The sequence below is a fragment of the Macaca nemestrina genome, chromosome 17 (assembly GCF_043159975.1).
Source record: "Macaca nemestrina isolate mMacNem1 chromosome 17, mMacNem.hap1, whole genome shotgun sequence".
NCBI lineage: Eukaryota > Metazoa > Chordata > Mammalia > Primates > Cercopithecidae > Macaca > Macaca nemestrina.
Window position 1 is genome coordinate 54,282,481 of NC_092141.1, and position 22,837 is coordinate 54,305,317.

The window sequence follows — 22,837 nt, forward strand, 5'->3', positions numbered from 1 at the left end:
AGGGGTCAATACCTGCCTATGTTTGGAAATTAAACAACCCAAATGTTGAGATTATAAGGCAGGATTTCTTTCTGTCAACAAAAGCATCCTCTTAGGAATGAATTGGAATTACAGAGAAAACAACTTAGAGCCTTTGAGAACTTCCTAATTAGCAGAGTGGTGAGACTGTAGAATAAACAAAGAGAATGGAAGATCTTTTTAACACCTAAAAGGAAAAGGTAAACAAATGTAGTAAGTAGTGTCATTACAGTAAGTTATTACAAACGTAATAAGTAGTAGGAAGAAGTTAAGTAGGCCTCCTACCTTTTCAGCATAATTCTTCCCTGTCTTTTAAGACCCTCCAATTAGGTGCCCCTTGTGTTTACTTCCAGCACACACTTGCATATTTACTATGATATCTATTCATGGACAGAGAATGTAGTCTATTCTACTTCTAAATATTGCTTTTCATTACAGAAACATGGCGTTATTTTTAAGAAGAGTTACCAAAACAACTAAATTCTAAATTTTGCTTTTCCTTACAGAAACATGGTGTTATTTTTTAAAAGAGTTACCAAAACAACTACAGTCGAGCGTCACTTGACAATGGAAATATGTTCTGAGAAATGTGTCATTGGGAGATTATGTTCTTGGTTATCTGAACATCATAGAGTGTACTTACACAAACCTACATGGTCCAGCCAATGACACACCCAGTCTATTTGATAGCCTATTGCTCCCAGGTTGCAAATCTGCATGGCATGTTACTGTACTGTAGGCTATTAGAACACGATGGTAAGTATTTGCATATCTAAACATATTTAAACATGGAAAAGGTACAGTAAAAATACAATATAAAAGATAAAAACTGCTACACCTGCATAGGACACTAACTATGAATAGAGCTTGCAGGACTGGAAGTTGCGCTGAGTGAGACAGAGAGAGTGGTGAGTCAACGTGAAAGTCTAGGGCATTATTGTGCACTACTGTAAACTGTAAAAACACTTAGGCTACGCTAAATTTATTTTAATTTTTTATTCAGTAGTAAAATAACTTCAGCTTATGATAACTTTTTTACTTCACCAACTTTTAAATTTTTTTAACATTTTGTCTCCTTTGTAGTAACATTTAGCTTTAAACACAAGCATATTGAACATCTGTACAAAAATATTTCTTTATATTCTTCTTCTATAAGCTTTTTTCTTTTTGAACAGCCCTTGCCTTGCCTTCCCTTCCCTTCCCTTCCCTTCCCTTCCCTTCCCTTCCCTTCCCTTCCCTTCCCTTCCCTTCCCTTCCCTTCCCTTCCCTTCCCTTCCCTCCCCTCCCCTCCCCCCCGCCGCCCTTCCTTCTTTCCTTTTTTTCTCTCTCTCTCTGTCTCAAGACAGGGTCTTGCTTGGTTGCTTATGCTGGAGTGCAGTGGCACAATCTTGGCTCACTGCAGCCTCGACCTCTCAGGCTCAATTGTTCCTCCCACCTCAGCCTCCCCAAGTAGCTGGGACTACAGGCACATACCGCTATGGCTAACTTTGTATTTTATTTATAGAGACAGGGTTTCATCATGTTGCTCAGGCTAATCTAGAACTCCTGGCCTCAAGCAATCTGCCCCCCTCAGCCTCCCAAAGTACTGGGATGATAGGCTTGAGCTATCATACCCAGACTGTAAGGTCTTTTCTATTCTTAACATTTTTCCTTATTTTACTTTTTAAATGTTTTTGTTAAAAACAAAGACACAAACAAATACTTCAGCCTAGGCCTACCCAGGGTCAGGATCATCGATATCAGTGTTTTCCACCTCCACATCTTGTCCCCTGGAAGGTCTTCAGGGAAAATAACATACATGGAGTTGTCATCTCCTATAACAATGCCTTTTTCTGGAATAACTCATAAGGACCTGCCAGAGGCTGTTTAACAGTTAATTTTTGTTTTAAATAAGTAGGAGTACACTCTGAAGTAATGATATAAAGTATAGTATAGCAAATACATAAACCAGTAACATAGTTATGTATTATCATTATCAAGTGTTATGGGCTGTATATAATTGTCATTAGGTGAAAGGAATTTTCAGCTCCATTATAATCTTATGAGACCACTGCTCTGTATGTGGTCATTCATTCACCAAAACATCATTATGTAGCATATGACTGTCTTCAAATCGTATAAAATCAGCTGAGTGTGGTGGCTTACACCTGTAATCCCAGCACTTTGGGTGGCCGAGGCAAGCGGATCACTTGAGGTCAGGAATTTGAGACCAGCCTGGCCAACATGGCAAAACCCCATATCTACAAAAATTACAAAAATTAGCCAGGCGTGGTGGCGCACACCTGTAGTCCCAGCTACTCAGGAGGCTGAGGCACAAGAATCACTTCATCCTGGGAGGCAGAGGTTGCAGTGAGCCGAGATCACGCCAGTGCACTCCAGCCTGGGTGACAGAGCAAGACTCTGTCTCAAAAATAAATAAATAAAACGGATGTTATTTTCCCTAAAAATTTTTTAATAATGAGAGTGTTTCCATAGGCTAAACGCGTAGTTATAATCTTCAAACATCACTGAGCTGACCCAGCATTTAATTGTCTGAAGTGAAGTGGCTTTTTTCTCCTTTAACCACCAGCACCCTCATTATTGGAACATCTTGTACACTCTTTTTTGTTGACTTGTTATATCTCTTGTTATTGCAAAATGAAGCTCAGAGCCTCTCAAAGTAGCTACAATCGGCCAGCAAAAGCATTCTTACTACACTATGTGGATGACAGAAATTTTTCTCTTTACTCACATTGCTAGTTGTTGGCCGTCCCTTTACAACCAATACTTGTCCTTGCAATACAAATAGTGTTCCCTAATTTCTCAATTTTATAATAGTCATGTTATGAAAACATAAATTACAAGAGAACTGCCTGTTTCAGAGTTGTGCTTTCCACAACTGGCTGCATACCAGAATCACCTGAGGATCTATTAAACACCACAGCTTTTTTTTTTTTTTTTTTTTTTTTTGAGACGGAGTCTTGCTCTGTTGCCCAGGTTGGAGTACAATGGCTCAATCTCGGCTCACTGCAACCTCGCTTCCCAGGCTCAAGTGATTCTCCTGCCTCAGCCTCACGTGTAGCTGGGATTACAGGCACGTGCCAGCACACCCAACCAATTTTTGTATTGTTTTTTTTTTTTTTTTTTTTTTTTTTTTGAGACGGAGTCTCGCTCTGCCGCCCAGGCTGGAGTGCAGTGGCCGGATCTCAGCTCACTGCAAGCTCCGCCTCCCGGGTTCATGCCATTCTCCTGCCTCAGCCTCCCGAGTAGCTGGGACTACAGGCGCCCGCCACTGCGCCCGGCTAGTTTTTTGTATTTTTTAGTAGAGACGGGGTTTCACCGTGTTAGCCAGGATGGTCTCGATCTCCTGACCTCGTGATCCGCCCATCTCGGCCTCCCAAAGTGCTGGGATTACAGGCTTGAGCCACCGCGCCCGGCCTAATTTTTGTATTGTTAGTAGAGATGGGGTTTCACCATGTTGCTCAGGCTGGTCTTGAACTCTTGACCTCAGGTGATCCACTCGCCTCAGCCTCCCAAGCACCACAGCTTCTTACCTGCACATCAGATGAGCAGAATCAGAATTTCTGGGAGTAAAGTATGGGAATCTGTGTTTTCAAAAAGCTTTCCCCAGGATTTAGTTGTACAGCCAGATTTGGAAACCACGATACAAGATGACCTTCTGTAGTCTCTCTCTCATTGTTTGGAAATCCTTTGAGTGGAAAAAAAACAAAAACAAAAACAAACAAATAAAAAAACCTCTTTTTTCTTCCAATTAAGATTCTTGCAAATAATAGTTGCCCAATTAATGCCCAATTAATTAATATAGAGAGAAGAAAATAATTTATTACTCATTTGTTTGAGGAGGAGATAAATTTTTGAGACATCCTTAGAAGAAACTAAATGTAATTTTCTCTACAATGACCATGCAAGGACTGAATGTTTCCCAGTAAAATGAAAGTGTCCAGTCGAGGTTGACCAAGGGCTTGATGAGACAATAGGTGTGAAACTATCACAACAAAGATTGACATGTAATAGATTAATAAGTGCTTAATAAGTTTATTCTTCCTTGTAGACTTAATCTCATATTTTCTCAGTGTCTGTCTCTCTATGTAGGTCTTCAAACCTTTTATTTTCCATTAATATGGAGAATAAAACATACAACATTATTTTAAAAGTCAGAGATTATACAGTATTAGGCATTATTCTCTGGAATGTAATTGGAATGAAATATGATATTTCCAGTTTTACTGATTCACTGTTCCCTTAATTAGTCTCTAGTGAACTAGCCCCTCTATATTAGAAGCTAGTTTTTCTCTATTCAATTTCTTGAAGATTTAAGTTCAAACAAGAGTAGATCCCTTTCTTCTTTTTGATTGCAAAGCACTTTGTACCTAAGCTATAGAGTTAACACACACTGGCTTTTATTTTAATTACCTAAATGTGCATTCATTTTTTCCATTTTGATTACTCTTTGTAAATCTCCATAGTTGCTTACCCATTGTAGATGCCCATTGAATGCTACTCTGTCCTATATATTTGCTAAAATTGTGATTGGTTGGATTTGGGGGTATTATTTGCTCCCTTCCTGCCTTCTCTCTTGTATGATAAAGCTCTCTGAGTCTGTATTGTCTCTCTTATACAGTGACTGGAAAGTGCCTTAACCCCAAATGGACTTCCAATTTCTTCTCATTTCTCTGTCATCCTTTACAAGTTGTTTATTTTATTTTTTTTTTTTTTGCTTTTTCTACTTCCTTAAGCCTTACATTTTCTCCTGAACATGTTCTAAGTGGTTTATTTCACTGCATCTCTCATCATGATCTTCTCTCATCACAATCACCAATGATCCAGGAGGGCCCATTGCTTTGTCTTGTGTTATTGATTCCTCTGCAGCATTCAACAAAGCCGATGCTTCCTTTTTGAAAGATTCTTTCCACTTGATTCCATGACCCCAAACGCTTAGTTGCTTTAGTGTCCTCCTAATCTCACACATTACACTTTCTTCAACGGTTCTGCCCCTCAGTCAGATCAGTAAATATTGGATGCCCCAGGGCTCTGTTCTGGGTGCTCTTTTCTTCTTTATTCACATCCTCTCCTCAGGTGATCTCATCTCTTCCCATGGGTTTGGATAAGATATACAGTCTATGTAAAGGTGAATCCAAAAACATACTTTTGTTGGTACCTTTTCTTGGAACTCCTGACTTTTCCATCAAACTGCCTGACACGGCCATATAAATCTATTAGCCATGTCAAACACAACATGACTGAAAGAGAACTCCTGATTTCACCCCCAATTATCCTCCTTCTCCAATCTTCTTCACTTCCCCTAATGACATCACAGTGTACCTTGTTGCCTGGGACCCAAACCTGGGCCTTGATCTTTCACTTTCTTTTGCCTGCTACTCAGTGAATCTTGTGGATTCCCAAGATGTATCCTAAATCTATTCATTTCACTTTGTCTCCATCCCTGGTACCCTAATCTAAGATACCCTAATTTCTAGCCTGAAAAAGTCTTTCAACTCATTGCCCTGCTCCAATTCTTGCTTCTCTACATTCCACTTTTTCCAAAGTAGAGTAAACTTGTAAAAACACAAATCTAGTGATGTCATACATCCTCTCCCCATGACTTAAACCTATCAATGGCTTTGACTCCACAGTTTAGACTAAAATTCAAAATATCTGTCTTGATCTATGAAATTTTATACTAGTGGTTCTTAAGCTTGCGCATGCACCGTAGTCACTGGAAGGCCTATTAAAACTTTTGTTGGTACATTTTCTTGCTGGGCCCTACCCCACAGTTTCTGATTTGGTAAACATGGAGAGTCGGTAGAGAATTTACATTTCTAATAAGTTCCCAGGTGATGTGGGTGTTGCTGGTTTGGGGACCAAATTTTGTAAAGCAGTACTCCATACAACCTGCCTTTGCCTACCTCTTATCTAAGCCCCTATTAACTTTCTTCTCTTTTTCTATGCTCTATCTACTCTGGGCATTCTTTCCCCATAATTAGAACTCTTTTTTTAATTTTAATTTTTAAATTTTTTTAGAGACAGGGTATCACTCTGTTGCTCAGGCTGGAGTGCAGTAGCGTGATCATAGCCCACTGTAACTTCAACCTCCTAGGTTCAAGCAATACTCCTGCTTCAGCCTCCTGTGTAGCTAGGACTACAGACACATGCCACTACCAGGTTAAATTAGAACTTTTATATTAACATTCAGTCTTTCTGGAATACTCTTTTTCCAATCTTGATTTTGGGACTGATGTTCTTTCTTGTTATTGAAATCTTAATTTAAGTCACTAACACAGAGAGGCCCTCCCTCACCACCCAATCTAAAGGACTCCCCAAACTGTCTGTATTAGTCATTTTGGTGCTGATAAAGACATACCTGAGGCTGGGCAATTTACAAAAGAAAGAGGTTTAATTGGACTTACAGTTCCACGTGGTGGGTGGTAGGGGAAGCCTCACAATCATGGTGGAAGGCAGGGAGGCACAAGTCACATCTTCTGTTGATGGTGGCAGGAAAAGAGCTTGTGCAGGAAAACTCCCTCTCATAATAACCATCAGATTTCGTGAGACTTACTATCACAAGAACAGCATGGGAAAGACCTGCCCCCATGATTCAGTTACCTCCCACTGGGTCCCTCCCACAACATATGGAAATTCAAGATGAGATTTATGTGGAGACAGAGCCAAATCATATCATTCTGCTCCTGGTCCTCCCAAATCTCATGTCCTCACATTTCAAAACCAATCATACTTTCCCAGCTTTCCCCCAAAGTCTTAACTCATTTCTGCATTAACTCGAAAGTCCACAGTCCAAACTCTCATCAGAGACAAGACAAGTCCCTTCCGCCTATGAGCCTGTAAAATCAAAATCAAGTTAGTTACTTCCTAGATACAATTGGGGTACAGGCATTGGGTTAATACAGCCATTCCAAATGGGAGACATTGGCCAAAAGAAAAGGACTGCAGGCCCCATGCAAGCCCAAAATCCAGCAAGGCAGTCAAATCTTAAAGTTCCAAATGATCTTCTTTGCAGGTCTCACATTCAGGTCACACTGATGCAAGAGGTGGGTTCCCATGATCTTGGGCAGCTCTGCTCCTGTGGCTTTGCAGGGTACAGCCTTCCTCCTGGCTGCTCTCATGGGCTGGCATTGAATGTCTGTGGCTTTTCCAGGTGCACAGTGCAAGCTGTCAGTAGATCTACCATTCTGGGGTCTGGAGGATGGTGGCCCTCTTCTCACAGCTCCGCTAGGCAGTGCCCCAGTAGGGACTCTGTGTGGAGGCTCCAACCTCACATTTCCCTTCCACACTGCCCTAGCAGAGGTTCTCCATGAGAGCCCCGCCCCTGAAGAAAACTTTTGCCTGGGCATCCAGGCGTTGCCGTATATATTCTGAAATCTAGGCAGAGGTTCCCAAATCGCAGTTTGTGACTTCTGTGCACACTCATGCTCAACACCACATGGAAGCTGCCAAGGCTTGGGGCTTCCACGCTCTGAAGCAACAGCCTGAGCTGTACCTTGGCCCCTTTTAGTCATTGCTGGAGTGGGTGGGACACAGGGCACCAAGTCCATAGACTACACACAGCACGGAGACTCTGGCCCTGGCCCACGAAACCATTTTCTCGTAGGCCTTAGGGCCTGTGATGGGAGAGGCTGCCTTGAAGACCTCTGACATGACCTAGAGACATTTCCCATTGTGCTGGAGATTAACATTCAGCTCCTTGTTACTTATGCAAATTTCTGCAGCTGGCTTCAATTTCTCCTCAGAAAACGGGTTTTCTTTTTCTTTTTTTTTTTTTTGAGACGGTGTCTCCCTCTGTCACCCAGGCTGGAATACAGCGGCGCGATCTCGGCTCACTGCAAGCTCTGCCTCCCCGGTTCACGCCATTCTCCCGCCTCAGCCTCCGGAGTAGCTGGGACTACAGGCACCCGCCACCACGCCCTGCTAATTTCTTTTTTTTTGTATTTTTAGTAGAGACGGGGTTTCACCGTGTTAGCCAGGATGGTCTCGATCTCCTGACTTGGTGATCCGCCCGCCTCGGCCTCCCAAAGAGCAGGTTGAGTCACCGCGCTCGGCCGGGTTTTCCTTTTCTATCACATTGTCAGGCTGTAAATTTCCCAAATTTTTATGTTCTGCTTCCTTTATAAAACTGAACGCTTTTAATAGCACCCAAGTCACCTCTTTAATGCTTTGCTGCTTAGAAATTTCTTCCACTAGATACCCTAAATCATCTCTCTCCAGTTCACAAATCTCCACAAATCTCTAGGGCAGGAGCAAAATGCTTCCAGTCTCTTTGCTAAAACATAACAAGAGTCACCTTTGCTCCAGTTCCCAGCAAGTTTCTCATCTCCATCTGAGACCACCTCAGCCTGGACCTGTTTGTCCATATCACTATCAGGCTTTTGATCAAAGCCCTTTAACAAGTCTCCAGGAAGTTCCAAACTTTCTTACATTTTCCTGTCTTCTTCTGAGCCCTCTAAACTGTTCCAGCCTCTGCGTGTGACCCAGTTCCAAAGTCGCTTCCATATTTTCGGGTAGCTTTTCAGCAGCGCTCCACTCTACTGGTACCAATTTACTGTATTAGTCTGTTTTCACACTGCTGATAAAGACATACTCAAGACTGGACAATTTAAGAAAGAAAGAGGTTTAATTGTACTTAACAGTTTTACATGGCTGGGGAGGTCTCACAATCATAGCAAAGGCAAGGAGGAGCAAGTCACATTTTATGTGGATGGCGACAGGCAAAGAGAGCTTGTGGAGGAAAACTCCCCCTTATAATAAGATGTCACCATCAGATCCCGTGAGACTTACTATCCCAAGAACAGCACAGGAAAAACCTACCCCCATGATTTAATTACCTCCCACTGGGCCCCTCCTACAACACCATGGGAATTCAAGATGAGAATTGGGTGGGTACATAGCCAAACCGTATCACTGTCTTTATCAAATCACTCTATTATAATATTCTGCACAGCACTTATCACCGTCTTATTTTTCTTCATTATTTGGTCATTTTAAGTAAGCTCCATGAGACAATGGGTTTTATCTGTTTGACTCACCACTGTAGCCTCAGCAACTAAGAAAAATGCCTGACACAGAGCAAATGCTCAATAAATAAACACTGAATGATTGAGGAAGGGCTCCTAAATATTTAATACATGAATGAAGCAAAGACAACATTGAGCACACTTAACCTCAACTACTGTTGAGCTTTTTCAACTACTGGTGAGGGCCAAGAGTCCTCCCTTTACCTCTCTTGAATTCCTTAGCTCAGTTTCCTTCTTTTGAGAGCTAAGTTTGATTGGATCCAGTTCATTGCTCCTCTGGATTAATGGTTCTTGTATTTGGGCATTAGAAACAAGTCCTTTAAAGAGATGAGAGAAGTAATTGTGTAAAATCGACAGTGCAGCAAAAGAGCTGTGCTTTTACTTAAAAGAAGTAAAAATAATAATGAATAATTATAAATATAATAATAAAAGTAATTTTTAGATGGATTTCAGGGTAGGCATAGTGGCTAATGCCTGTAATCCCAACACTTTGAGAAGGTGAAGCAAACAGATCACTTGAACCCAAGGAGTTTGTGTGTGTGTGTGTATGTGTGTGTGTGTGTGTGTGTGTGTGTTTTATCGAGATGGAGTCTTGCTCTGTTGCCCAGGCTGGTGTGCAGTGGTGCAGTCTCGGCTCACTGCAACCTCCACCTCCCAGGTTCCTGTCTCAGCCTCCTGAGTAGCTAGAACTTCAGATGCATACCACCACGCCCGGTTAATTTTTGTGTTTTTAGTGGAGATGGGGTTTCACCGTATTCGTCAGGCTGGGCTCAAACTCCTCAGCTCAGGTGAATCCACCCACCTCAGCCTCCCAAAGTGCTGGTATTACAGGCATGAGCCACCATGCCCAGCTGAACCCAAAAAGTTTGAGACCAGCTCTGGCAACATGGTGAAACCCCATCTCTACAAAAAATACAAAAAATTAGCTGGGTGTTGTGGTGCATGCCTGTAGTCGCAGCTACTTGGGAGGCTGAGGTGGGAGGATCACCTGAGCCTGGGAAGTCAAGGCTGCAGTGATTACATCACCGTACTCCAGCCTGGGTGACAGAGTGAGGCCCTGTCTCAAGAACAAAAATAAATAAATAATTAAAAATAAATGGATTGCAAATTAAAATTTTAAAACAAATTAATAACAAATCAGTAACACATTTCAAGTTTGGGAAATGTACTTACTTTAAAAGTTTACTTCTCATTCTCTATTTGAGTCCTCTTTGTTTCTTTCACAGCATTTATCATAACCCAGTTTTATTTTTGTTATTTGTCATTTTCTCAATTAAACTTAGTATGAGATCTATAAACAATTGTGAAACAATGAATTAATATTTCTATTATAGTACATCTCACATTATCTTCACTCTTGAGTTGATCTACCTTCCTTAACGTCTCGAGGATGGGAAAGTATCTTTTTATTGTCATATTGACAACCCCAATACCTGTCATTTAGTAGGCACTAAATAAATGCTTGCTGAATTGAATTGTTTCCCATTTCCAGAGGTGGAAATGTACATCTGCCAGTGAACTGGTGGCTTCTATGAATTTATTGATCTGTTTAGGTCAGAGTATGGTTAATCAGTGCTACATGCCATAGTGTGCTGAGACTGATTCCTACTGGTCCACAAGATCTAATTGTTATGTTTTTAGGAATCTTGTGAGCTGATTGATGTCACATTGGTACCTTGAAAGCAGCCTTGGTGGGAGTATTAGTAAATGCAAATTTTATTTATTAGAAATCAGCAAATGCTGGGAGGCTGAGGCGGGAGGACTGCTTGAGCCCAGGAGTTCGAGGGGGCAGTGAGGCAAGATTGCTCTAAACTGCACCCTAAACTGGACCACAGAGTGAGACCCTGTCTCATAAAAAAAAAAAAAAAAAAAAAAAGAAAAGAAAGAAAAGAAAAGGAAAAATAAAGAAAAAGAAATCAAAGCACTTTGGGAGGCCGAGGCTGGCGGATCACCAGGTCAGGAGATTGAGACCATCCTGGCTAACACGGTGAAACTCCATCTCTACTAAAAAATACAAAAAATTAGCCGGGCGTGGTGCCGGGTACCTGTAGTCCCAGCTACTAGGGAGGCTGAGTCAGGAGAATGGCGTGAACTGGGGAGGCGGAGCTTGCAGTGAGCCGAGATGGCGCCACTGCACTCCAGCCTGGGCGACGGAGCAAGACTCTGTCTCAAAAAAAAAAAAAAAAAAAAAAGAAATCAGCAAATGCAACAAACCAGATATTTTATTTCTTCAGTTTGTTTGTTTTATAACCAGTTGTTCCATTGCTGTCTGAACATCAGAATAGTAAAGAAGTATTGACTTTCTTTCTGCCTAGTTTCCATCTCTCAGTTTTCTGATGCTAGACTCTGGCTGAAATGACTGGTCTAAGACTTTAAGAAATAACTGAAGCTTTGTACCCTTTGACCATCACCTGCCTGTTGGCAAGATAAATAAGTTTTAGAAATCTGCTATATAGCATAGTGCCTATAGCTAATGATACTGTATTGTAGACTTAAAATTTGCTAAGGTAGAGCTTATGTAAGTGTTTTTACCACATGCACACACACACACACAAAATAATAATAAAGGGAATGGCAGAAAACTTTGGGAGGTGATGGATGTCTATGGCCTTGTTGGTGGTGATAATTTCATGGTGCATACTTATCCCCAAACTCACTGAGTTGTACACATTAAATATATACATCTTTTTAAACTGTCAATCATACCTCCATAAAGTGGTTTAACAAAGATAAACATAGGATACAAGTTGACCCCTTATCTCTATCACAATTTTTCCTTATGATTTCCAAACAGATCTAGGAAAGAAAGTCCTCTTTGTCCTGGTGATAAAGCTGCAAAGATTAGAATTAGGACTGTTCTTCAGGCTGTTCTATCTTTGCCTTCTCTATGGTTTAGTGATCTTAAGCCAGTGAGTTCTGCATTCTTCCAATCCTCCCTACCCCTTGCCTTTTTTTTTTTTTTAATTTAAACTTGTTTGAACTGGGTTTTAGTCATTTATACAGTAAAGAATCTGAGCAGTACAGTACAGATAATCATAGTTAATAGTTGATGAAAAGTGTACCTGTAAATGCAATGCAGTATAGAACAGTGGAAGTATATTGGATTATTAAACCAGAAAACTCAAGTTCGTCCGAATGCCAGTTCCATCAATTAGTAGCTGTGTGTAGCTGGAAAAATTATTTAGCCTCTCTGGACTTTCATTTCTTTTTTTTCTTTTTTTTTTTTTGAGACGGAGTCTCGCTCTGTAGCCCAGGCTGGAGTGCAGTGGCCGGATCTCCGCTCACTGCAAGCTCCACCTTCCGGGTTCACGCCATTCTCCTGCCTCAGCCTCCTGAGTAGCTGGGACTACAGGCACCCGCCACCTCGCCCGGCTAGTTTTTTTTTTGTATTTTTTAGTAGAGACGGGGTTTCACCGTGCAAGCCAGGATGGTCTCGATCTCCTGACCTCGTGATCCACCCGTCTCGGCCTCCCAAAGTGCTGGGATTACAGGCTTGAGCCACCACGCCTGGCCTGGACTTTCATTTCTTTAACTGTAAAATGGGAATAAGACTGCCTACTCTGATTTTTCCGCAAGGTTTCTTAACTAATCAAATATGACAATAGGTGTGAAAATGTTTTATAAAGCATAAAGATACCTGTATCTATGATAATATTAATAACCTCATGAAGAAAGAATGGGATTTATCAAACAGATTGATCACTAGAAAATATTTCTGCTATTTCTGAATAAAACAATTTATAAATGTTGAAAGTTTTCAGTGTCCTTGGTCATTAGGTTGCCCAAATGTGTACTGAATTTTAGGAAGAAACAACAATAGCAGCAAAAGTGGTTCTTGTCCTCAAATGCTTATTTTTAGAATAGTTTGGAGTGAGAATATGGGAGAAGAAAGCATTGACTAGGAAGTCAAGAGAACTGGATCCTAATACTGACTCAGTCACTAATGAATATATGACTTGAGACATGCCATTGCACTTCCCTGGACCTCAATATTCCCACTTATCCAATGAAGAGTTTGGCCTAATTCTCTAAAATGCCTTCTGGCTCAATAAGTCTATAATCCTAATTGAGTAGACAGGGCATGCACTCATGAACAGATATAAGAATCCTTACAAAGTAATTTACCAGTAAGTACACACAAGCGAAGGGAGTGTATATTAAGTATTTAAGTGGGTCAACTGAAAGAGTGACCCCCCCCGAGTGGTCCTACTCAGGAAAAGTATTGACATCTTGACTGATGGACCCTATCGCAATGAACTGCTTATGATAGTAAATGAAAAAATAAATGTCCATCACATGAAACTGAACTGCATGCATTGACGTCTCCACAATAGATGCACAAATCAAGTGAAGTTCTACTTGGTGTTTGCTAGTGCCAGATACTCATATACATTGTTTTACTTCATTCCAGAGAAGTTCAGCAACTTGCCAAAGGTCACCCAGCTAGCAAGTGGTATAATAAAAATCAAATGTAAATTTTTTTTTTTTAAATTTATTTTTTGAGACAGAGTCTCACTCTGTTTCCGAGGCTGGAGTACAGTGGTGCGATCTCAGCTCACTGCAAGCTCTGCCTCTTGGGTTCATGCCATTCTCCTGACTCAGCCTTCTGAGTAGCTGGGACTACAGGCGCCCGCCACCACGCCTGGCCAAACTTTTTTTGTATTTTTTAGTAGAGACGGGGTTTCACCATGTTAGCCAGGATGGTCTCGATCTCCTGATCTGGTGATCCGCCAGCCTCGGCCTCCCAAAGTGCTGGGATTACAGGCATGAGCCACCACGCCTGACCCAAATGTAAATTTTTTGATGCTAAGTTCAGCATTCCCACTGCAGTACCATTATTAACTACGACCCACTTGACCTTATCCCATTGCTTGTAAACAGATTTGACTCTAGACCTCAAAGAATCTGGTCAAGCAGCTGCATTTGTCTCTCCCCCAAACTGACTTGCATAATACTTTTATGTTTTACAAAATTAAGTAATTCTTATTTTTGTATTTGCATCTCCATTATTTTTTCTGTTGCTGAAATTCCAGGAGTTGGCAGTTGCAGTTCCTACTGATTCTCTGTATATCGGTGAAGACTAGTAACCTCAATACACATGTGACTTGCTTGCGCAGCTTCCTTCAATTCCCACCATACCCAGATGACTCTTCCAACAATAATTCCTTTGCAGTAAAGCATTCTTCTCAATTTTGAAGATAGATAATTCTTTGTGAGTAGGAGAGAAAACATTATTACTAAGTTTCTTTGTAATACTTCTTTCTCTTCCATCTTGTTAGTCTTTACCACAGCCTCACTCTGCTTTGGCCACTGGAGTATTTCCTTGAGTTCCTACTAATAGATTAATGCATGGTGCTTTATTAAGACATATGGATGTGTCACTCTAGTGCCATGCTAAGCATCAGCTGCTCTAGGGGGCAGTTGCAGTTCTTCCCTTGACATGAATCCTTTCATGATTCCTTCCATGACTGCAAAAAATTAAATGATTAGGCCATTCTGCTAGTGCCTAAAGCAACTTCCTACATTCCCCCTTGTGAGTCCTCTATGGGAAATATTCCATACAATGAGATGAAAATAAACAGAGAGAAGTAAGTATATCTATCATGTGCCAGGCCAGAGACTGTTTCAGAAAGCTCAGAAACAATAATGAGAAGTTATATTCTTTCTCAGTCAGAGCCAATTGCTTAGTTTCAGATTGCACACAGTGAGCTGGAATCAGTTCGGGGATGTCAGTCTTCATGAGTGTGAATTTGCTGCGGTTATTCAGTAGGTTCGCCCTTGAAAGCATGACTCTTCTTTCAGTACTGCTCATTAGAGAGTGTTCTATAGACCAGAGGTAACATGTCATGCATGTAGGTTAAAATAATCCTTAAAATTAGAATTATATAAAGGGTGCTCCTACTAATTGCTGTATTTTGTTCACTCTGAAAAGGCAGAAATGTAACTGGTGGAATCCACTTGGTTCACATTGCTGTGTTTTACAATTCCTAAGAGAGGTGTTTAACTGGGGCTTTCTGAAGGTGACAAAAGATTAGCTGAGAATGATCAACTACAAAGTGTATAATGGGAAAACCTCCATTCGGCTTAGTATACTTTCTTTTACAGGGGAGAAATGGAGATTTAGCAGCTCATCATTAATTATTTTTAAAAATGTAAAACCATTTACTGGTAAGTTTAGGTAGCAATTTTGTTTTTGCTGTTGAATAAATGGTAATATTTGATTTACTATATATGGCAATTCTATTTGGAATCCAGGTTGTATAAAATGCTTTTCTATTATTAAAGTTTAAAGGTAAGTCACATAAATATAATATGTCTTTTATTTTATTAAAGTCAAGCTGATTGATATTTAATTTGTATAGAGTAAGAGGCTGGGCGTGGTGCCTTATGCCTGTAATCCCAGCACTTTGGGAGATCAAGGCAGGTGGATCACTTGAGCTCATGAGTTATAGGCCAGCCTGGCTATCATGGCGAAGCCCCATCTCTACTAAAAAAAAAAAAAAAAAAATACAAAAATACAAAAATTAGCATGATGGTGCACGCCTGTAGTCCCAGCTACTCGGTAGGCTGAGGCACGAGAATCACTTGAACCCGGAGGCAGAGTTTGCAGTGAGTTGAGATCGTGCCACTGCACTCCAGCCTAGGTGACAGAGCAAGACTCCATCTCAAAAAAAAAAAAAAAAAAAGTAATAATAGCAATAATTTGTATACTGTAAGATTTATCCTTTTTTGATAAACCGTTTTATGATTTTTGACAAAAATATACAGCTGCATAATTGCCTCCACAATCAAGATATACAATATTTCCATCACCCACAAAATTTCATTCATGTTCCTTGTAGTTAATCTTCTCCACCTCCTCCAACTCTTGAGCCTTTGGCAACTATTTGTTCATTTCTTTAACTGTAGTTTTGTCTTTTCTAAAATATCACATAAATGAAATGAACAGCATATACTTTTAAAATCTGGCATCTTTCATGTAGCATACAGCTTTTGAGCTTCATCCTTGGTGCCTGCATCAATAATTTGTTCCTTTTTGCTTTTAAGTAATATTCTATTGTATAGATATACCACACTTTCTTTATTCATTTATAAGTTAATGAACATTTTCCCACCAGTTTTGGCTAATACCAATAAAGCTCCTATGAACATCCATGAAGAAGTTTTGGTATAGACATATGCTTTCATTTCCCTTAGGTAACGACCTAGAAGTGGAATAGCTGGGTCATGTACTGAGTGTATATTTAACTTTTTAAGAAGTTGCCAACTGTTTTCCAAAGTGGTTGTATGATTTTACATTCTTATTAGCAGTGTGTCAGAGATACAGTTGCTTTACATCCTCACCAACATGTAGCATGGTCAGTCTTTCTAAGGTGGCTGTTCTAACAGATGTGTGGTAATATCTCATTGTGGTTTTAATTTGCACTTTCCTAGCAAGTAATGAAGTTATTAGGCATGAGTAGGTAGTCAACAAATCACAAGATATAGAGCATCTTTCCATGTAGGTATTTGCCATTCATTATCTTAATTGATAAAGTGTCTAAATCTTTTCCATTTTTAATTGAGTCATTTCTAATTATTAAGTTGTGAGTGTTCTTTATATATTCTGGATATTAGTCCATTTTCTGACATGTATATTACAAATATTTTCCCCTTGTTTGTGGCTTTTATTTTTACTTTGTTAACAGTGTTGTTCAAAAATAAATTTTCAATTTTTATTAAATAAAAGTTTTCTTTTATCAATTTTTTTTGATACTTTATGCTTTTTGTACCTATCCAATAATTCTTTGGCTAGCCTTCATATATACTCTTTAATAAGGAAAATAATTCTTTATAAAATCTGGAGAAAATTCTCTACAGCTACAAAACTTTGCAGAAATTTACATCTCTGCAGATGTCTTTATGTAAATCTCTCCTATAGATATAATAAATCTTTCTAACTGAATTATTTTAGTTCACCGTGCTGTTTTCCTAAGAAGACTTTCTCTGTGTTGGTAGAGCTACTCGTAGATATTTTTCTTTTTCTTTTAACATGAGGTCTCTCTCTGTAACCCAGGCTGGAGTACAGTGGTGCAGTCTCAGCTCACTGCAGCCTCAGCCTCCCAGGTTCAAGCCATCTGCCCACCTCGGCCTCCCAAGTGGCTGGGACCACAGGGGTGCTTCATGACGCGTGGCTAGTTTTTGTATATTTGTAGTGACAGGGTTTCTCTGTTTGGCAAAACTAATATCGAACTCCTGGACTCAAGCTATCCACCCACCTTGGACTCCCAAAATGCTGGGATTACAGGTGTGACCCACCATGCCTGGCCGATATTTTTCTCATTATGCATGTGAGTCACTATCAGGTACTAAGATATACATAGAGTTCTTTTGCCTAGTCACTATCATGAACATATTTTCTGTTGCAATAAGTTATTCAGTGTTCTTTGACCTATTTTTGCTTTTTAATTACTTATCTGTAAATACATTAGCCTACAGTTTAATGACATGTTGAAAATCACTTTTTTATTTGATGTAAAGACTGAGTCAACTCTATAATAAAGAATGCTGTGTTTATTTCCTGAAGTGTTGATTTAGTTAGGCAAAATAGTCAAATTTCACTGTTGGCAATAATTATCATTGTGTTATTAAATGTATTCTTGCTTTTTTGCTTCAGTATTTTAAGAAGTCTTTTCTTACAGTTTAATTTTTGATATGACATAATATATTTCATAAAACAGTTGATACTTGTATAAGATTCTGCACGGAAACAAATCATAACAATAGAATTAGAAATTTACCTCATTGGGCAAATTTGTGTTTGCCTTAGTACTTAATATTGATTACGTCAGTTAAGAATATTCATGGTTCTTTAGTGAAAAAAAATTCATTTTAATTTCTTCTCTACCTAGGCAGTTACTTCCTCATTCAGTTGTATCACCAGGACAGCCACTGGGCCTCTGTGCTACATTTCATGATGCCAATATCTATTTCTTGTTTTGGATTATGAGTTTCTTGAGGACAAGAACTATGCTTTATTTGCCTTCATATCCCGAGTATCCCTTACAGGACTTTCACACAGACACTGGAGATCTGAAGGTGTGTTACTAAAATGATGTCTGGATTAGTGCAAAGTAACAAAACATTAATTTTCTGTATTTATATGTTCTCCTAGAAACAAAGGGCAGTATTCATGGAGATCAAAAGCTGAGTTTGACATCAGACTTGGGTTCAAATCCCAACTCTGTCACACAATGGCTCTGCTGCCTTGGACAACTAGTTTACCTTTTGTGCATCCGTTTTCTCATTTATAATACGGAGATGGTGACACTCAGCTTCAGGTTGTTTTGAGTGTTTAATGAGTCACACAAAGTGCATAGCACAGGGAATTCAATACATGGGAGCTGTTTGTAATGGAAGCATAAAAATGTATTTCCATATTTGCATTCCCATCATCGCAGTATTCTGTCTTACAAAAATTTAAGACATTGAGCATTACAGGCCACCATCAAAATGCAGTATTTATTTAAGAGCAAATATGTTTTTCTATATCCTTTGAACCATCTAGAATATTCCCTACCTGTCCAAATTCCACTCTCGGTATCACAGGTCCTATTGCATCTGTTGATGTCTGTTTCACTTGCATTTTCTTAATGGTGTGTGATAGTTCAGTCTCATATCAGCTGGAAGGGTTACGACTTCCCAAACGAAAAGTTCACAAAGTCATTTCTGTATTCCACTCACAAATATAGGGTTCTCATCTGGTTTCTGCTTTATTCAGAGACAGGTAAATTCACTACCAAACACTGGAAAATGGTCAGAAACATTTAAAATATGTTTGTAAAAATGTTCTTATAATTTTAAAATATTTTAAAGTATTATCTGCCTACACCCACATGCATATAGAATGCTGTAGCTGAATGCATATTATCCCTTTAATTCATTCACTCATCTATTTTTCCATTTAAACATTTCTTAAGTACCTACTGTACGCTAGCTCACTGTGTGAGTTCAGTCCTAGGAATTCTTAATAATAAGCAAACTTGCTTCTCACAAGTGTCTTAAATCATAAAATTATGGATTAAGTTCACCTAGAAAGTCTGTATTTTCTGAAAAGTAACCCATCCAGTAACATTTTTACGTGCAAATAACTGCAAGGGCACAATATGTGTTTTTAAAGTTTTAAAAATCAATCTTTGGAGAGTGATGGATTTAAACTAGCTTTACAAGCATGCAATTACCCTTCAGCCAGCTTTCAAGAGTACCCCCAACCCATTTCAATTTAACATCCTCTAACCCCCCATGGATATTAAGACATTGTGTCTGTGCCATCAATTTTCGAGTTTCTTGTGAACTGAAGAATTCAAGCATGGCAGAGACAATCTTCCCTAGGACACCCTGTTACTCATCATTTCTCCAGTGTATGTTCATGCCGATCCTTAGTTTGGCTCAATAGAGCTAAATACATATCTTGTTGCATCTGATAATTTAACACAAGAAAGCCAAGATTCCTGGAATCATCTGGGTATTGTTTTACAAGAATTTTTGTTGTTATGATCAGATGTCCTCCATACAAAATAGGCAGGTCATTGTGGCCTCAGGTGATGTGATTTTGCCTCTCATTTCCCCTCTTTTTTTCTGAACCCCTTTCCTTGCCTCTCTCCTCTTTGACGGCTCACTCCTCACCAACACACACACTTATAAAACACACACACCTAGATATTCAATTCTGCAATTTTCCTGAAGTCTTAGGCTAATGTTTCTACTAGTTTGTCTTTGCTTCTTAGGAGCAGGATAATTGATTTGCCTATATCCAGATCTATACATTATGTATTAGTAGATGTGAAATCACACGCAAATGGTAGGACTTGGCAGGAGGCATCAACACAGATTAGCTCAAGCTGATCAAATAATAACCACAAGTCAGCTCTGCTCTCCGCTCGATGAGTCTCCGGAGGAACATCACGGGAATCTTTTCTATTTTTCAGAATGGCTTTCCCTCTCTTGTACTCTTAATAAAAACATTTATTCCCTGGGCATCCTAGGGTAAAATTTAGTCCTGATCAGCAACAGTCATCATCGCATTAAACATTAAAGGGGAGAAATGCAATGGGGCTGTCAGAGTTCAGGGAATAATGGAGAGAGAATTAAACTGGCATTAAAGCAGCAATTAAGCACTTGCTAGGCAAAGTGTGGAATCCAAGGAAAACCAGAGGGAGTTAGGTAACTGACAGCTTGGCCCTGCAAAGAGGAAAGGTATTGGTGCATCCGTTGAATCTACAAATAGAACCTGAGAAGGAGGAGTTGCCAGAATTTTCTGGCTGAGAGAAAATGTTTTATCAGCAATGGGCTGGAGGCCAGCTGTGTAAATTTCCACTTAAGTCTGAATATCTGAAAAGGGTCCTTGCTCTTTTTATCTGTCATTTAACAGAATCTGGATAGGTGTTTGACCAGGCTGAGTCATGGCCTCTTTCAGAACCAAAGAAAAAGAGATGAGGGGTTTGTGAGTTCCTTGTCATTAGAATGTCTCATTAGAATTGAAATTTTTGCCTAGCCTACAGTTTTACAGTGTTTAGGAATGCTGTGACCTCCTGCATGTGTCTTAACCTTGTCCCAGTGGCTGGAGGGATGAAGCTAAGGGGCAGCAGGAGAAAGGAAGTCAGAGAAGTTGGAGGCTACTCTGTAGGCTAAAGTTTCCAACTAGGGTTGGTGGACTGGATATGTCTTATATGAACTGCCAAATATACTGAGACCAAGAGAACTTGCAGGGTGGAGATTAACATTCCAGATAAGGGGATTTAGAAGGCTCCCTGGACCCGCCAGAGGAGGCAGAAACATGTACTGTAAACCAGGGAATGTGGATCCAGGGAAAGGAGCGTGAGGAAGTATGGAAAAATCAATGCAAATGGTCAGATTCCACCTTTTAACTTCCTGCTATTGCATGAAAGGCCAAATAATAAATGGGTGGATTCTACTCTTGATTTTGACCTTCTTGACCCCTCCTAGTGTCTTGAACTCCACTGTCTCTGACCTCCTGTGGGTCAGGGCTATATGGTGATGAGTACTTGGGTTTAAGCACTTTACAAAGGAATTTCAAATCTCAACCACCTCTGCCACTTAACAAGCTATGTCACTTCAGGCCAATTTACTTACCCTTCTGAGCCCCCATCTCTTTGTGAAATATAGAAAATAATTCCTACCTTGCAGAAGTGTTATGAGGGTTAAATGGTAAGAGGTACGTAAAGCCACTATTTTAGAATCCGACATGGTGAATATATGATATACTATAGTTATTAACCTGGCTTCTTACCAAGAGTCGGACAGCATCTGACCTGGGTTTGTGTCCTGTAGAAACCCACTGGTTTGTTGGCTTCTACCTGGAAAGGATTATTCCTAGAAGATACCAGTTCCCTGGATATTCCTAACCCAGCACCATAGCACTCCTGGAGATAAGGGTTATTTGTCATTTTAGGGGTTCCACCAAGGAGTGCTCTTTAGTTATCTCAGTCATCCTAACTTGTGGGTTGTCCCTTAGCCTTTTGTTACTTTATTAAAAGATCTAAACTCTTCAGGAGAACAACCTGAGCAGCGTTTCTCCCCCACCATTCAGTGATTCCTCTACAACTCAGGGATAATTTTAGGCTTGATTCACATGCTGGATGACCAAGAGTTAACTCAAGAGCTAGTAAAAAAAATTCTGACATTACCTATTTTTAAACCACTGCTGTTAAGGTCCAACACAGTTTTTCTAGGCATTAGGCATTTGGCTAAGTGTTTCAACATCAACTGATGTATGGGATAATGCACTTTGAATTCAGTCCAAACAGCATATTTAAATAGCCAAGTACCATTTAATATTCCCAGGCATGGAATAGAAAAATGATTTTTCTGCTTTTTCTTTTTCTTTAGTAGTCTCCCTACATAAGACAGACCAGGATCTGTAAACACAAACAATAAGAAACTCGCTTTAAAACAAATAGTTGGTTGCAATAACTGTGATCTAGGAGGAATAACTGACCTTTACTGGCATACAGTTTGCTTTGCCTGAGGAAATTCGATTTTTCAATGTGATATTCTTGGGTAAATCTCCTTTGTTGAGAGCATTTTTTTTTTAACATGTGAGGCTGTCAACTCCTGCCTTGCTCTACCTGCCCTTATTTCTCTTTCATTGCAAATTGAAAATATCCTACTCTAAGCACTTCATTTCTAGTGTTATTCCAGATCAGTCTGATGGAAGCCAGACCTGCCCTGTGAGTGAGATGGCCACAGGCTAAACTTGAGCCTACCCTTTGACCAGGGACTCAACTGGCCAGCCAGTGAGGGGCTTGTATATTTTCTGGGCCATTGTGAAGGGATCAGTGGAAACACACTGTTTTCACCATTATGACTCTAAATTTCCCATTTGTTAAAAGGAAGAATCTGTGGTTATTCCAATATTACCACCCTGAAATGAGGTGTTTAAAGCCATGAGACAATTAAAGATGAGGTCAGGAATATCAAAGACTTGGTAATGTAAAAATGTAAGGACAGTCACTTGAGGTGAATACCTTTTAAGTTATTTCTTTCAACAATTCCTTTTTACTTAGAAACGAAGAGAGTGTTGTCATGATTATAGGTAAAGTCAGCCCATTGAAGGGAGATGGATTAGAGAGTAGGACCTTTTGCCAAAGCAGTTTTGTGGGCTTGGAATGTTAGCACCAGATATTGGTCAATGATTCCATTAGGTTGGGTCCATATGCAGACAGACACCTGTGATTATCAGGTGGCAGACATTGAGTTGTTTGAAAATTCCTAATTCTACCAGATTCCTTCTT

General features: G+C 39.8%; 1 long non-coding RNA gene across 6 annotated transcripts in view; it reads left to right on the forward strand.

Annotated features, from left to right (window-relative positions):
* Window positions 1–22,837, forward strand: part of LOC105476759 (uncharacterized) — a 277,502-nt gene that overhangs the window by 18,919 nt on the left and 235,746 nt on the right. For 2 of the 6 annotated variants that reach the window (XR_011615745.1, XR_984208.3), the window contains exon 4: window positions 17,936–18,122. The exons of 3 other annotated variants lie outside the window; for them this stretch is intronic. This is a non-coding gene — a long non-coding RNA (uncharacterized lncRNA). Of the gene's footprint in view, window positions 1–524; window positions 775–17,935; window positions 18,123–22,837 lie in introns of all 6 variants that reach the window. One more of the 6 variants, XR_011615747.1, reaches the window with a different exon arrangement.